The sequence below is a fragment of the Pezoporus wallicus genome, unplaced genomic scaffold, assembly GCF_028554395.1.
Source record: "Pezoporus wallicus isolate ANWC-B61680 ecotype Strahan unplaced genomic scaffold, APGP_CSIRO_Pwel_v1 contig_1181, whole genome shotgun sequence".
In the NCBI taxonomy this organism is placed as follows: domain Eukaryota; kingdom Metazoa; phylum Chordata; class Aves; order Psittaciformes; family Psittacidae; genus Pezoporus; species Pezoporus wallicus.
In genome coordinates this window covers 5102391-5117934 of record NW_026641428.1, presented here as the reverse complement: position 1 = coordinate 5117934, position 15544 = coordinate 5102391, and the positions used below count along the sequence as shown (strand labels likewise).

At 41.3% G+C, this 15544-nt stretch overlaps 1 protein-coding gene across 1 annotated transcript in view; it reads right to left on the bottom strand.

The window, feature by feature from the left end:
- Positions 1 to 4273: 4273 nt before the first annotated feature.
- Positions 4274 to 15544, bottom strand: part of METAP1D (methionyl aminopeptidase type 1D, mitochondrial) — an 83909-nt gene continuing 72638 nt past the window's right edge. The window contains exon 11 of the mRNA XM_057423896.1: positions 4274 to 4283. The gene's annotated coding sequence lies outside the window, so the exon portion shown is untranslated. The remainder of the gene's footprint in view (positions 4284 to 15544) is intronic.

Genomic DNA, 15544 nt, shown 5'->3' with positions numbered 1-15544 from the left:
GTAAAAGCAGCCCAAGGATTTCTATTCATACAGTAAATTGGACCAATAGCAAAATACTGGTTTTCTGAAATGTTGATCTGCATAATCAGTAAGACAATTTAGAATGGATTTGACAGTCTGCGTAATTGACGGGATGAACGTAGAAGGAAAAAGACTAGGCACATGTGCTTGCATGGTGTACCATGACCAAAGAACATTTCTTTTGAGGAACAGCATCTTCTGGGCCTAGGAAGCTGATTCATCATGATGTACGTGAGTCAGGTGCCTGTTAAAAAGGCATCACGAACCACTCCTGCACCTTGGCTCATATTCAAATTGCACGCACAGCACAGGAAAAGCATTCTTATGCCATGAGTAAAGCAAGCACTTTCAGCACGCAGCCGCTATTACATTTTTATTTTTAAAAAGCCCAAAATAAAAACAAAAAAAAGAGAACAAAGGGAAAATTTCAGACGAGCTCAGCAGTTTTGACTCCTTCACATCAAAATAGTGCTAATAATATGACATTTCTCATTAAAAACAGAAGCAGTTTCTCTGCAAGCTGGCTGGTGGTTAGCCAATAACCACTTAACTGTGCTGGCTCAGTGACCCCAGCCTTTGCTCAAATGAGACTACAGTCCCAGCCAAGCAGTGCTATGGATGCTTTTCATTATCCAAAAGGCATACCAGAACATTCTCTGTTTCTACAGGACTCATTCAAATATGACAGTACCACTTCCTGGCTACTTGAAGGTAAAAGAAATAGGTATTAATATCCTACCAATAAACTATACCACTAAAGTGCAAAACTCAAAGCCGTGTATTAAATACTCCCAAATTTAATAATGCTCACATCCATCAAGGGGACTCAATGTTTTCAATGTATTATAGGAGACTCAGCATTTTCATATATTATATCCTATCCTAAGATCCCTACTGTCACATAATTGTCTCATAAAATAAAGCTATTTTCTTTTTGCTAACCAGGAAGGAAGGGCAAAATTTTGGAAGAAATACTGCTAATTCTCCAGGCTCAGATGACAAACACAAGAAACAAAACAATATGATCTTCATTAAAAAACAGGTTCTTGCTTCACTCCAGGTACACTCAAGCTATCTTAAATTTCTACCACATTCACCCATCATTGCAGCTTCTCAATTTGCACTGCTCTCCCAGCCCATGTGCCTAACTATGGGATGATATAGAGTCCTGACACAGAGACAAAAGCCAAAGTGCAGAGGATGTGCTTGTCGACTTCCTGAATATGCCACGGCTAGAAACAAAAAGGAAAAGCACAGCTCTTACATTGCTGCAGAGTAGCAGCCTAGCCCAGACAAGGACCTTATAACACCCAGAGGAGAGGAACTGGCAGGTACAATAGCACTGCTATTCCCAGACTGGGAAGGCTGTTACTCAAAAAGAGAAAGAAGTCTGATTCAGAAAGAAAATAAAACCTCAGAGAAATTTGTGGCTGAAGTATAAATCAGAAGAAAAAGCAGCTTAAAGAAAGGATTCCTTAAACTTACTTTGCTGCTGAAAATGTAAGTTTGGCAGAAACGCAGTAACAACTACTTGGTGATAGTAGTGTTCTCCCTGAAGAATTATTTTTAAAGTTACATACTAATACCAGATTATGTTATGCCAAAGACATCAGATTTCCTTACAGTATGCCTGCTTCTCCTTCAAACCATTCCCATTTGGGCTTACCATGCCAGGAGATAGCAGCAGTCATTTCTCTCTGTAGAGATGTCCCAAAGACTTTTCCCTTCCCAGAGGGGAAGAGGTAAGTTGCTAACTAAGAACCTCACAAAATAATTAAGGATGGGCTTCCTCATCTAAATTGTTAAGGTGCAAGGTACAGCTTGTAGCAAGTCAGGAGTTCTGCATACCAGCCTGCAGAGAGTGGGTACCAGCAGCTTACTGAGAGTAACAAGCTGTTCAGCAAGTAACCTGCTGCTTTCTTCAAACGGTGTAATTGAGGGATGCAAGTTGTTCTGCTTCATGTGAAACAGCCTCCAGAAAAGAAAAGTTTACAGGAGTTCACTTCCACTTTTTCTTTTGATAAGGCTACAAGGGCATATTTCATTCAATGCAGACAGGCTTGTGTCATTTGTGAACAATGAGAAAACACTGAAGCAGTTAGCAAGACTTTTCCCTACAAGCTTCCCAATAACTGATGACATTTCTTCAAAATCCTGTCTTTCCTTCTGAATCAAAACACAGGGCAATGAGACAGTCCGTGCTTTAAGACTTTCTCTCAGAACATGACCACCACTTCCTTCTCTGGACCACAAAAGAAGCCCAAGAGCAAATTTTACTTAACCTCAACGAAACTTACTTTTTATTTAATCTCTTATTAAATAAGAGTGTTGCTCTGGAACTGTTACTAGGGGTTCATGGTAACAAAGCTAAGTCAGGCATTCTGTTTTTCAGGAGTAAAAGTAGATGCCTCTGTATCTGAAATATTTTTGTAAATATAGTCCATCCCTGTGCTTGTAAGAGTGAATGAATATTCTGTCTCCATGGGTTTACTGACAAAAAGGCTATAATCATTAAGACGCAAACATTGCAGATCCCTTAGGTTTCTTCACCCTAACGGGTCAAACTACGACTGTCTCATCAGTCCACAACTGTGAAACACAGATAGTAACAGCTGGCATTTTTATGGCTGAGAAAATATAAGGCATCACTCACGCAGATATATCCTACACATAGGATATGGTGCTATCTCAATAATGCTTATGCTCACCAATAAATAACTGCTTTATAACTGCCTTGTGTCAGCCATCCTTTGACCCTTCATCTCTCGCATGCAGAGGGCCTTCTGCAGTGAAGTCCAATGGTTGGTATGCTCCAGCAGTTACTTATCATTACTATGTTTTGCACAGAAAGCTAATTTTTTGATCCAGGGTTGAGGCTGTCTTGTCTTAGCCACAGCCATCACTGCCTCTTGTCTTCTAAAGATGACCAAGGGACAAGACAGCAGTCTATATAAGAGAAGCTGTGTAGGAAAAGACTCTTTGGGCTTTCACAAATAGTTTCACTCGCCATTACTAATTCTTATTAGGTGGCAGCATTAAAACAAACAAAAAGACTTTTTTCACTTAAAGAATAATTAAATTTCTAAGCTTTTAAGCTTCTGTGGTATCCTGTGTCAACAGTACAAATGCTTTCAAAAAGTGACTAGGCATGTTCTTGAAGGGTAAGTCAATCAGTAGCTAGTAAAACTTAGCAGTTCACATGATACATCTTATCTGGGATCTTTTTCAGCTGCTCAGTGTTTCAGACTGGAGAACAAAGAAGGGGCAACCTGCAGTTCCCCTATTTTATTTTTATATGCCTTTCCCAATCTGCCACTAGCAATTGCTGGAGAAAGAAGCAATGTAAGCCTTTTCATCCCATGACAATTCCCATGTTAGTCTTCAGCCTTCCTTTCAGTTACTTTTCAGCATCCACAGAAACTTGGAGCTGTTCATGTCTCTATTTCTAGAGGTTACCTAAAGGTCTTCTAAATCTCATTATCCCATATCCACATAGCGCATATGAGAAGTACCCTTTGAGAGCAATTTTAAAAGCCTTCAGTGCCTTTAGCACAAATAAAACAGGCATTAAATTGTTGACAGAGAGAGTATTTCCTTATTAATAGCTGTACCAAGAAATAGGGCCATATTCATTGCTTGCTCATTCAATTGGCACCCCTGCAGTACAGGTACTTCTCCATTCATATAGTAAGACATGACATCCCCTGGCCTTCTTCCCCATCAACAGCTAAACACAGCACCTGCACTCTCCAACCACAAAACACTTAATCAGAAACTGCATTGACTGCCTGGGACATGAGTCAATTGGGAAAGATGAACCCAGATGCTAACCTGGCCAGTGAGATGGAGCTAGCTGTGGGTAGCCTGGTCACAGTGCATCGGTTGGGGCCTCCAACGCAAAATTAACCAGGAAAAAAGGATCCAAAGATAGCATGTGCAGGAAGAGATTCTTTTAACCTCTGTAAAGCAGGCTCACACTTTATGGATAGCAGGCAGAACAGAAGGGACATAGAAGATGGAGCTGCCTGTAGACATGACTGGCACTTCCCTCAATGCTGAACTTGCTGAATCATGAAAACTGCATTAAATATAGAAGGCGAGGAACAAAAGCTGAGCTGCCCAGGAAAAGCAAATGGTTGATAGTTCCACCAGGTTGGTCCCAAACTTTCTCCTCTGGTCATCACCCCTAATCTATCTTTTAGATGAAATCAGATTAAGGGGCTGCAAAAATCCGACTGTCACCTTGCATAAGCTACTTTTTGACCTTAGTATCCATACCAAAATGGTTTCTGATTCACTCCCATAGCTAAACACTCTCAACTGTACCAGAAAATACGATACTCCAACTGACACCAGACGGGACCACCCTCAGCCTAACAGACAAATGGTCTGCATAAGAAAAAGGAAGCCTCCACCACATTTAGCTTTTGGAGATCTTGAGGCAAAGAAAAAGGAAGTGGCTTTTTTCCATATGAAATACTTGCCTTACTCAGCAGCAAAATGGACAATCACAGTTCATCTACCCAGATCCCACAATGGCCTTAGCCACAAGATCATAGTACTTATACAATGGAGGTTTCTTCCAGTATTCACTGTTCAGTAGGGTGAATCCTATGCTATCACTACTAAATGTAAGCAGGTTAAATATTAGGAACTTCTGCTTATTAGAAGTAAAAACAAACAAAAGCCAGAAGACAAAAGAGATGCTTAGCATCATCATAAATCAGAGGTCTTTCAGTTGCACTTCAGAGTGTGGATAGTGGGAAATGTCACTGATGGTCACTGATGGTCAGAACAATGTGCTTGTGTTAGAAACACTTTCATTTTTAAGCAAGCACAGACAAATAAGAATGCCTTACCTTAAATGGATTCTGTTACATATCATAGTAAAAAGGTTTGGATGGAGTTCATGTCATACAGAGTTTTCTTCCTCTTTCAAAACTTGCTCTGAGTAACCTGATCTAGTTGAGTGTGTCCCTGTTTATTGCAGGGAGGTGGGTTGCACTGGATGATTTTTAAAGGTCCTTTCCAAATGAAACTGTTCTATGACTGTTCTACTCTCTCCCTTTACATCCAAACATAAATAGACATGAAAACCACCTTTTACCCAACTGGTGGTCTATCACTATTAGTCCTATGCTAGTTTCCACCTTAAGCCTGTGCAGCAGTTTTCTTTCAGTCTCAAACTCTGCTTTGTCACTGGTCAGCAATACTGTTCTTTTAATGATTAACTGAATAAATTAGCACCAGTCACAGCTGAACATTATGGAACAAGCCACTGTCACAAAGGCTTTATTTTAAACTATGAGAGCAAACAGTTACTCACAGCTTAGGTGAACACTGGTTAAGAGATAAGAGTGCATGCAGTCCTTTTCTTTAAAAAAAAAATAAATAAGAAAGAACAAAACTTAAAAAGCTTTCATCAGCTTTGCTACTTAAAAATCAGTCTTCCAGGAAGAGGCAGCAAGAGATTAAAGAATACCTAAAAATAATCCACATTACTCTAAGGATAATGATCTGCTAATACACACTCCAGCAGCTTCTTAAGGGGAGCTTATTGCTACACACATCCATCGACATAAATTCTAACCAAGGCCAGCCTGCACCAAAACAAGACTCAAACCGCTTTTGAAAACAGAATAAATAGAGCCAGCTGATCAATATGAAACCTCTGATAAACTATTGCTAAAAAAATTAATAAAAATGGGCAATGCAGCTTTGCAAATCTTTTAAAGTAATTGTATTCATCAGTAGCTATTTACAGATGGCCTGCGCCCCCCTGCATCTGCCCAGCACAATGCGACCACAGTCTCCAACTGATTCCTAGGTGTCAGGATAATGCAGTTTTTAAGAATTAAATTATTACAGAGGGAAGCAGGCTGTCCTTGTTGTGTTTGTGCTATGTTTCTGTCTTCAAAACACACAAAATGAAGCCTTCCTGGAAATACCTGAATTTCATCACCCAGTTGCTCATAGACAACACAGTAGTTATCTGAGCCTTGTTTCAGCTCAGCTCCCATACTGCTGTGTTACATACCGCTCTGCTGCTTCTGTTTCTTCTTTTCTTAGTCAGTAAAATGTCAGAGTGTGGATAAAAACTCTAAAACTCTAGACAAGGCAATTTAGCCTTGTTCAACTGGCTGCTAGTTTTGTATGTCTGGAGATGGTACATGTCTGTGCCAATAGCTTGCAAGTTTTTCTGTCTGGGGTAAGATGAAGACGTTGCTCTGCTGAAGAGCAGTTTTCCTTCCTACATTTAAGCATGCCCAACCTGCACATCTTGTCTTTCCTTTAATCTTGATGCAGAGCTGGAAGCTGAAGTTCAAACCAGAACTCTGTCACTCATTTCAGGTCTACACACCCAAGACAGCTTTCAGCCACACAGCAAAAGTTGTTACTTGGCAGGTATCTCCTGCCTTCATATGCTGGGAGCGCACTATGGCCGGTGCTTCTCATCTCCTTCCCACTCTTCTCATGCTCCAGTCAACTGCTGCTTGGAGTACACAGCCCTGCAGTCACATGCAGCCCAAGTGAGACATTCTGGCAGCTAGAGACACTAAACGCTAATTTAGTGTCCTTTTCTCTCCTCTTAATGAATAGCTCCAAGATGGAGTACTCCCTCTCCTTGCCAATTCTTATGCTGCTGGAGCGAAAAGGTGACAGCCTCTCTCCAGACTGATTATCATTGCCACATACCCAGCTCTGTCATTTGGTATGCTTCACACACTGTCCTCTGATCTGGCAACAGTCCTGGGTACAAGCTAATTTACACCTTCAGTATAATGGCTTTTGTGTCTTCTAGTACTCTGGAATGTATTACATACAACTGAAACTGAAGTCCAGCAGGCCACTGTCTGCCATCATCTTGTAAAAAGAACAAAAAAACAAGGATGAGAAAGAGATAATTTGAATTTTTACACAGCTGGTTTTGTTTCCAGTCCTTCCTTAGTCCATGGCAGCCTCCTTGCTGTCGAATACTTCTTTCCTGCATGCCTCTGGAAGCAGTCCCGGGAAGGGTACAAATACCAGAGATGCAAGACATGCAGCATTCCAGTTACAGAATAATGCTTCTGAGTATTAAAAAGGTTTTCCTGTTTAGAGTTTGCACCTGCCTTACTGAAAGAAAAATCCATCCTCAGTTCTCTCACCCCAGAGACACAAAGTGCATGAAGAGTGGGATTTAAAAAGCCTAGTGTTGAAATCTTCAGAACAACCCTTACAGCTCAAACCTGTGTTCCCAAGTCTCAGGGAAAAGCAGTGGTAGGAAAAAAGCCTAATTCTCCTTTTTTCCCTGCCTCTCCCTCAAAAATTTTGCAACACATTTCTCAGACCAAAGTCCTATGCCTCAGGCCTCACAATTGCCTCACTCTGCTTCTTGGACACACCTTGAGGTTTACGTAATCCCACGTGTGCCAACCACACACAAAAATGCACATCTTAAGGGCACCAAGGTGTTGTTTCACTATTAAGACACAATACTGTATGCAGATCACAAGTACACTTACACCAGCACACAAAGGGGTCATTACAGCAGAGGGGAGAGCAATCAGGGGCAGCAGGACCACCTCAGCCAAAATGCCAGTCTCTGCCAGGCTAATGAGACCATGAACCTGGGGTGTTGGTGTGCAAGGACAAACTTGACCAAGAGAGGAATATAAAGCAGCTGGATTATCTAACATCCTCACATAATTTTACTGCCTTTAGGGATTTATTAAAGCTTTCTCAGTATGCCCTGGAGCCACGAGTGCAGCCTTGAGTATCAACAGACTCTCAAACATAGGTCCCAGGGGAAGTTCAGGGTGAAAATGAGACTACAACCAATGTGTGAGAGACCTCAAGTGTCCCAGGGTCTTGCACTTAGCTACACAAGAAGCATGACATGAGGTGGAAGTGAGCCATACAAGGCCAGAGGAGGAGATGGGCTGAGGCTGGCTGATACCAAAAGAGTCTGAGCAGCAGATGCTGCAAGGGTTTTTGGTCACTACAGACAGCTCAGGCTGAGCACCCAGGCGATGTCCCAGGTCCATCTGCTTTTCCTCACCCCACCCTGTGCAGGAATGACTCAGAACTGTTCATTACTCATTCAAATCATAGATGATCAGGATGATTTTATGGTTGCTTGGGCAGGTTTGCCCTTTGTGGCACAAACACAACGCTGCGACGTCTGTGGGATCCCAGCCAGCTTCAGGGTATAGGGGAGTGCCTTTGCACATCTGAGCAGTGGAAAAATAAAAGGGAAGAGAAACACCACCTCCAGTGTCTCCACTGCTCCAACTCCCCACCCACACAGCAGACTAGCTGGGCTCACTAATGCATGTTACTGGGCTTTAAGAGCAATAGGCATGCTTCTTCCTGCAGAGGGAACATTCTGCTGCTCTTGGTTTCCAGGGTCCTTTTTACTGGTTCTGAATGGCACAGGCAAGGAAAGCAGACTGCAGCTTTTACACACCGAGCTCTAATGAGGACTCTCTATACCATGACCAGCTTTTAATATTATGCACATGCAAAACCCTTCCCAACCAGTAAACACAGCAGATCTTTACTGTACTCAGCCCCATGGGCCTCTTCTATTTGTGAACAAAACTGGCAGTTACTGCAACAGAGCAGCCAGTTTCCACAAGATTTTTGATCCCCCTGGGCTGGCTACTTGTTTCCACAAACCCACACAGACCAAACCTAGTGTAGCCAAGGATAATCACGCATAGCTGCACAGCAATGCTGCAGCAAGAAAAGCCAAATTCACAAGGCTGCGGGTTCCTTACTTTAATAAAGAACCTTAACTTTTTAATGCCCTATTGTCAGGCACTGTGATGTGCTGCTTAAGTGATAGTGCTTAAATAACAACAACATCATGAAACAAATAGTTTTATTCCTCAGTCTGAACACAGCAAGATACAGGATGTAAATTAAGTGCTCTGAATGACAGCAGTAAGTTAGTGCTTTGAATCTTTGGATTCAAAGATCCAGATCTTTGAATCCAAAAGGAGGAGTGCCAGTAACTGAAAGAAAACCACCCAATTACTGAACTTCATTAGAAGTGTACGACTCCCAGGGCTGTCAGTGACAGCTGGCTCTGGTCAGGGTATCTGTAATATTTAACAAAGATTTTCAGTCATTTCCTGGTAAATACCCTCTGCCTACTGACCATGTAGGAAGATACCAAATCTTAACAGGAAGCCTAGCTGTGCTGTCATACTCCCTTTTTAAGTATAGAAAAGCACATAATTTCCAAATAGAGCACTCTTCAGCAGTGCTCTCAAAAAAAAAAAAAAAAACGGAATTTTTCTATTCTTTTCTTATTCCTTTAAACGGTAGCATTTTAGACACTGATCACAATGTGATTCCCCAACTTTCCTATTGTTATTAATGCCTACACTAGTCCTAGGATTCCTTCTAATTAGTTTACTACACGTTTTGTCAGTTTTGTTTGCTAAGTAAGTTGGTAGCTAAGCTGAGTGTCAGACAGCAATGAAGACAGATGATCTAATGGTTTACTTTGGGTTTTATCCTTACAAACTGGAAAAAAAAAAAAAGAGATATAAGGTCACTGAATGAACTGTCTGGAACAGATTTCACGACACAGCCCTTCCAGCGCCTGAGACCTTCAAAAGATTTCAGTATTTGGCTCCACAGTTACATCTTTGTTTACAGCACAGACATTCTGGGACTCTCCTCTGTAACCCCATGTGAGTCTGGGTGCTGGTATGTGGGACAAGACAGAGCCTGCTAGTGGTTAAGCCTGAGAGGCAAGAGAGAGCTTGAATGAGACTGTGCTGGAGTCAGCCCCAACATGCTTGAAGACCCTGCCAGTGCAGCGCACACAACTCCCATTTCCATGACTCAGTGCTTCACCCACTTCTGGGCAGGGTCTCTGAACAACACAGGGTGGAGGCAACCTATTTAAACTAGATACAGATGAGGACAAAGAGGTGCTGCAGCACCAACAAGACATCTGTGCCAGAGCTGGTAAGCACTAGCACAGCTAACTGGTAGCAAGCAAGAGAGAAACCGCTGTAAGTAGTTCAAAAGCTGTTCTCCTGGGAACTGTTAGTTTACAAGACCCATCAGTGGTGGTGGAGTACAGTAAAAGCAAAACTAAGAAAAACATCAAGCATTTCTGTAGAATTAGGAAAGGGACGACATGTTTTTTTGCAAGTCCTTTTCTTTCACAGCCTAGGGAAAGAGGCTATTACTCCCAGGTTGGCCCTACTCCAGCAACCAGAACAACCCCAATGATACTGGGAATGCCATGGTGTACAATCTGTGTACTCCCAAATCTGCAGTGATGCTCCTGAATGGTCAGTGATACCCCCAAATGGGCAAGAATCTGGCCCATAAAAATCAACCACTAAAGACACAACTACACAACTCACCCATATACCAAGGGAAAAATAAAATGTTTCCTAAAAATTAAACATGGGAGCCCCTCTTAAGGAATACATACATCTAGCGTCTCCCATCTTGATCTAGAACACACACTTCTCTCAGAGATACAAGTAATTTCAAGTTATTAAAGTCTCTGTTGTACAGAAGTTATCAACTCTTCTGTTTTTCCAATCATAACATTACTGCAAATTACAGCAAAGGTGTCTAAGTTTCATTACACTTATAATACAGTTCAGCATTGCTGGCTCTGAGTTTTTGTAGTCTCCTGTTGCTGCTCCTTATTCTCTCCCAAGAGCTTTGTGCTCCAACAGTTCTGACTTGACAAACAGCCCCCTCCTCTCTGCCTAATGTGTCACTGGGGAGCTTAGATTATCCATCTCTTATCTTGTCTTGAGGTGCATCTTCTGTCCTGCAAAAGAGCTTTGTTTAAACAAAAACAATCAGGCTTTATTCACATAATAAAGACTGTCTTGAGATGAATCTGCATTGTACAATGTAGATTGTTGCATTCTTGCAACATAAGCCACATCTCTGAGTCTTCTGTGCTGCATCCATATGTGGGATGTTTAGTACAATGGCTTCACTGTAATCACACAACTTTGGCACTCTGTTGCGAAAAAAAATGAAGAGAACTTCCAGAATTGTGGAAAGATCAAAGGTTGAAGCCAGGCACTAATGACCTAATAGGCAGAGGTCTAAAAGTCAGCAAACCCCCTAACCCTGGAGGACAGCTTTTAGTACACTTGCTGGTTTTGAATTACTGCTGCACCTTTGTTTCTCCTCAGCTCCCATTCCACGTTTCTGTGGGTCTACAGATTCCATTATTTCCTTAAAGTGTAAAAATTAGGATCCTTGAGCTTTACTGTTTCTCACTCATTGCTCTTTTGCAATCATGCAGTGACCTCATCTAAGGCTTGCAGGAGCCTTCCAAAAAGCAATGTGAAACTGCGGCAGTTCAGCCAACAGCAGCTGACACTCCTACCCGCACCTCACTCAGCCTGGGAAGCAAGCTTATCAACCGCTGAGTACGGCTTCTCAGTTTGAACACTGACTACCAGCAACCAAACAAAACAACAAAGTCTTAGCAGCTAAACAAATAAATGCCAAAGAAAGTCTCTTGAACAGTTAAACTGAAGGGCTCATACAGCACAGAACTAAATCTAATGCTACCATTATCTATTTCTAAGCTGTACGGGAAATAGCAAGCTGTTATTTTCTGCTGCATAGCTTTTCCTGTAACATTAAGATGTTAATGTTCTCTGCCTAATATAAAAGGTGTTGATGCTCACTGATAATAAGAGCTGTGAGGTGAAAAAAAAAGTTGTCATAGACTCTATTCTCAGAGTAGCACTAGAGTGTTTGAATGACCTTACCTGTAAGTTTCCTGAATGCTCCAATTTTGCAAAATAGACTCCTGATTTTCCAGATAGAATAAAGAGTTCTGGAGAAATTACTGTTCCAAGTTGTTGCAGCTGAAATCATTAATTATTTTACTATTGGCTTTAAGTCAAGCCACTGTTTTGACTAGATATACGGACACAGGCTGTAACATCTTTAATTCCATTGCAGTAACTAAGACGTGTTTGAAGTAAACATCAATATGCACAAGAAAAAGGGGAAAAGTGAGATATATATATATAATAGAGAAGAAGCCATTTAATTTTATAAAAGGAACTTTTTGAATTAAAGTATTTGTAAAAGCCATCATTCTCAAATAATGATGAAGTATGTTTTGGAGGTATAAATCCAGGTAATCAATGTGTACTAGAGAGCTAGAGGAAATATCAGCTAAGAAGGATAAAACTTCTTCTAAGGAATTTGGCAGATGTATCCCAAATAGCTAAGAATAAGTTTAGGAAGTTTCTGCTCCTTGTTGTGACTGGTGCTTAGTCAAAATTGGCAGTAGCTAAACACAGCAAGTATTAGTGAAAGTACTCAAGCTCAACAGCTAAGACAATATTACATCAAGTAGCACAAGAAAGAAGTTAAACATGCAGCCATCCACTCACACACACATCACTCTCAATCCCTTTGATGATTCAGCCAGTATTTAGTATTTAATCTATGATAAGCAGTGTATAATCTTGCTGCACAATGGTGTAGCCTGTTATTTCTATAAGTCTTCTCCTCTCAGAAGTTTTACACAACCATGAAGCAGTGTTGTGGAAAGCATGCTGGCAGCAATACAAAGATCTCACTGATGTGAAAGCGAAAGCCTTTATTATAAACTGGGTGGTCAGGCTGCCTAGTAATGCTGTTTGTTAATGCTATGCATTACTAAACAGTGTTCCTCTATGCATGATCTTTAAAGCTAATACTGTGTTTGATGGAGCAAAATTTAATAATAATAATATATAATATTTGAATTAAGTAATCCATAAATTGATAGTTATGCTCTGCTACCCTAAGAAGTGATTCTACTCAAATGTAATTCACAATTTACAATAGTCAGCTCTAGGAATACAAAACAAGTAGAACTGTTAGCACCTATCAAATCAAAACAATTTTCAAATCAGGTGGGGTTCAGTTCTTTGCCTGGGAACACATCATAGAGATCACACTAGAGATCTGTGGCAGTGCATTGCTCTTGGTTTAATTTTCTTGTACCTCAGAAGAAGTCATAGCCTTACCAGGCTAATGGGGATCAGCTACATCTCACATAATGCAGTACATTTTGCAGAAAACCAACAAGGGGGAAGAAAAGCCTGCACAACCATCACAAAACCAGGTTTCTTCACCTCCTTTCACCCATCCTTAATGTCCCCATACTGCACAAGTCCCACTGGCTTTGCTCCACTTGGCCCTGCTCCACTTGGCCCTTTGCTCCACTAGGCCCTGCCAGGATGGACACTGGAGCAGCTGGCCCCACTGAGGAGCAAGCAGTGCGGTGCAGAGCCCTCCTGTGCAGCTGTTTTGGTGGGGTGGGAGGCTCTCCCGTGGCTCCTGCCCAGCCTATGCATGCACACAGGGCCAGAGGCAGCCTGCTAGGGAGGCGAGTGCCAGCGGGATGGGGTGCCGGTCCCTGTGTCTGCACGCAGCTCACATACCCCTTACCCTAACTCCATAGCTGAAAAGTATCTTTGCCAAAACCTATGATGAACATGACACACAGACAGACCAACAAAACCATTTAAGGTCACATCTGCTGTATTCAACATGTTATACAAGAGCAGATTCAAAAATGTGGCAGAGGATGTAAGCTGTAGACCCTTAAGCTATGTTCAGAGTGATTTTCTAAAAAAAGTCTGATTCTCACAAAAGACCTGATGCTGGAAAGTTGGAAACATCCCAAGAAATTAAAAGTTTTTCAAGCTCAGATAAAGTACTAATTTAGGAAACAAGCCAGGAGAGAAAGATTTTTAAAGTAACATTTATAAATCTACAGTGCAGCCAAGTGGACACAGACAGAAAGCATTTATCCATTAATTATCTTCTCACAATAGTGATGTTTGTGCAAGAGGTGCTGCCATGCTCCAGTGACACAGAGTAAGTATGAGCACATCAGACCCATCTGGTAACAACCTTGTTTCGAAGTTTCAGTTTCATGCAGAAGAAAACTCAAGGATTGCTCTTCTCCTTGTAAGAGTGCAAATACCTGATGGAAACAGGAAATTAGCCAGGGGTGTTTCTCTTGATGAATGCTGTGTGCAGATTAAAGCCAAACACTATCTTCAAGCAACCTCCTGAAGGAACTGCATGAAGTCTGCAAACAGTTGCTTTTCCCTCTGCAGATTCTGCAGAGGATCACCTGAGGTTTGCTGATACTACCCTTAAGCACAGTTTAAAGCTGCTTGGCAAAACTGTTAAAACTATTTTTTCACATTTTTCACAAAGACTGTTGTGGTTTTTCAATCATCCATTTTCAATAGTGCATAATGGGAGGGAGGGAGGAAGGATGCAAAAGTATAGCCACTGTTAATGCATTTTTCTGCCAGGTTTCATAAGTATACAGCTGTACTTTTCATCTTCAAATACTATCACCAGGGAGAAAGACCAGGTTTCCAGAACCTCCTGTTAAAACTGTCAATGGAAACCCCATATTTGTGTATGTGGATGAACCGAGTATTGCTATATATCGCGCAATTAAGCAACAGATGTACATTTGTTTTTAAAATGCCGTGCTACGTTTAACTGCTTCCTCAGCAATTTCTATGAGAATGTGGCCTACCCTTACAGTAAAATAAAGTAACAGTGTAAGAAAGAATGAATAGAGGAATAGGGCAATGAGATTTTAAGATTAACAGAATTTCAAGAGATGATGCATCACTGAATTCCTGGCTTAACAACAGACACTAGACTTGTGTTATAGACAGTACATCAACATCATCAGGTGAGCTGCTGTCAAAAAGGAAATGCATGAGAAGCAACAAGAAAACAGCTAGTTGTCAGACATGTCGCCTGAAAAAAACAAAGGTCTAATTTATTTACCGCCCTATAGTATGCTTAAGTAACTGGCAGGCAGCACATCAGGCAATCGGGACAGAAGCTGGCACAGCAGCTTATTCACTTCTCTTCAGTAGCAGTTCATCGAGCAAATCATACCAGTAATACATTTGTTGAAGCTTGGTATTTCTTTGAAGAACTGCTAATTACAATACAAGGTTATTAGTAAGTCTCTGCAGAGCTCCAAGAACCTTAATGAGTTAACTAGGTCATGCAAACTAAGGATCAAGGAGAACACATTTTCATCTTAAAGACAGATACTCAGAACTTGCTAAATTATCCAATCCCTCCCAGAACAGTGAAGACGCTTTTAGAATTCAAAAATATTTAGTGTCTTCTTCACACCTAACAAAAACGAAGTTCAATAATAGTAACACAAGCTCTGGTTTAACTTAACAGTGTTTCCGCTTTATGTTTTATGCAATTAAAAGCAAAACACATTGTTTCCCTACCCTGTTTGAGAGACAGTAGTGCTCTCTCCTTCCCATTCCCCCTCCAGAGTAAGGTAGGTTTCACGGTCAACAGTATTCCCTTCTCGCCTCCTCAGCTCCCCAACCACTGCCATGACAACAGAATTTGACATTTGTAGGTATGCTAGATAGCAGCACAGCTAGTTAGCAGTTAGAGGAATGCTTCTTATCATACCTATTTTACCTTTCCAGAGCTTGCCAGGAAGGACTGACTTCATTGCTGG